The following is a 1,267-nucleotide window of genomic DNA, read 5'->3' as shown; positions in this document are numbered from 1 at the left end:
CTAGACCGACCTGAGACAGGTGGTGACGCCGGACATCGTGAGCGAGACCAGGTGGTTGAGGTCCCCGTAGGTGGGCGTGGCCAGCTTGAGCGTCCTGAAGCAGATCTCGTAGAGGGCCTCGTTGTCAATGCAGTAGGTCTCGTCCGTGTTCTCGACCAGCTGGTGCACGGAGAGCGTCGCGTTGTAGGGCTCCACGACCGTGTCGGATACCTGGGGAGGGAGGGAGGGCGATAGAGGGAGAGAAGTGTGGGGAAGAAATGGAGGAGGAGGAGGGGGAAGGATGAGGGGTGGAGAACGGTGGAAGGGGGAGGGGAAGGCGATAGAGGGAGAGAAAGGTGTGGAGAGGAGAAAGTGGAGGAGGAGAGGGGAAGGATAAGGGAGAGAAGAACGGGGAAGGAGGGGAGAGGATGGGATGAGGGAGGAGAAATGTGTGGGGAAGAAATGGAGGAAAGGGGAGTGGAGGATGGTGGAGGGAAGGAGAGAAGGAGATAAAGGGAGAAAAGAAGTGTGGGGAAGAAATGGAGGAGGAAATGGGAATGGAGAACTGAGGAATGGCGGATGGGAAAAGGATGATACAAGGAGAGAAGAGAATAATGTAGAAGGAATGGAAGAAGAAACTAGGAATGGGGATGAAAAGGAGAGACAAGGAGAAGAAGGAAATAGAAGAACGATGGAAGAAGAGGAAGAAACAAAATAAGGGAATGAGAGAGGACGAAATACGAGGGAAGAAATAGGGAAGGAAAATGGAAAGGATATATGAGACAGGAAGGAGGAAGAACGAAATCAAGAAGGAATTAGGAGAGGAGAAATAGTCAAGAGGTGAGGCAAAAGCGGAAGAATGGAGGAAAGAGGAAACGATTAGAGAGGAAGGAGGAAGAAGAAAGCATGACAATGGAAGAGGCTGGATGGAAAGAAAGAGTCAAGAGGCAGTGAGGACACAGACGAATTGAGAAAGCAGGCAGCAAGTGAACGGAGGGGCGAAAGCAGATGTGGCAGGAAGGCCTGCGAGGAGGGTCGTCGGAGGAGAAGAGGGCAGTGAGGCGGGGCGCGAAAAGGTTCAGTCAGGTCAATCCCTCTAATTGGTAATGTTCAGTAATTACCTCATCGGTTGCAGTGGAGGCCACACCTCCGCTTCCCTTTCTTACAAAATTACTTCCCGCAACACTAAGGACATCTCTCGGCTAATCCGGTTTTATGATCGCAGCGTCCGGCGTCATTGGTGCTATACGGAGTCGGGCCGCACAGATGATGGATGGAGATCCTCTAT

The 1,267-nt window shown here is 52.2% G+C and overlaps 1 pseudogene; it reads right to left on the bottom strand.

Annotated features, from left to right (window-relative positions):
* Nucleotides 1-1,267, bottom strand: part of LOC119588196 — a 51,362-nt pseudogene that overhangs the window by 8,387 nt on the left and 41,708 nt on the right.

Source organism: Penaeus monodon, chromosome 23 (genome assembly GCF_015228065.2).
Source record: "Penaeus monodon isolate SGIC_2016 chromosome 23, NSTDA_Pmon_1, whole genome shotgun sequence".
NCBI classification, from domain to species: domain Eukaryota; kingdom Metazoa; phylum Arthropoda; class Malacostraca; order Decapoda; family Penaeidae; genus Penaeus; species Penaeus monodon.
This window is presented reverse-complemented; position numbering and strand designations above follow the sequence as displayed.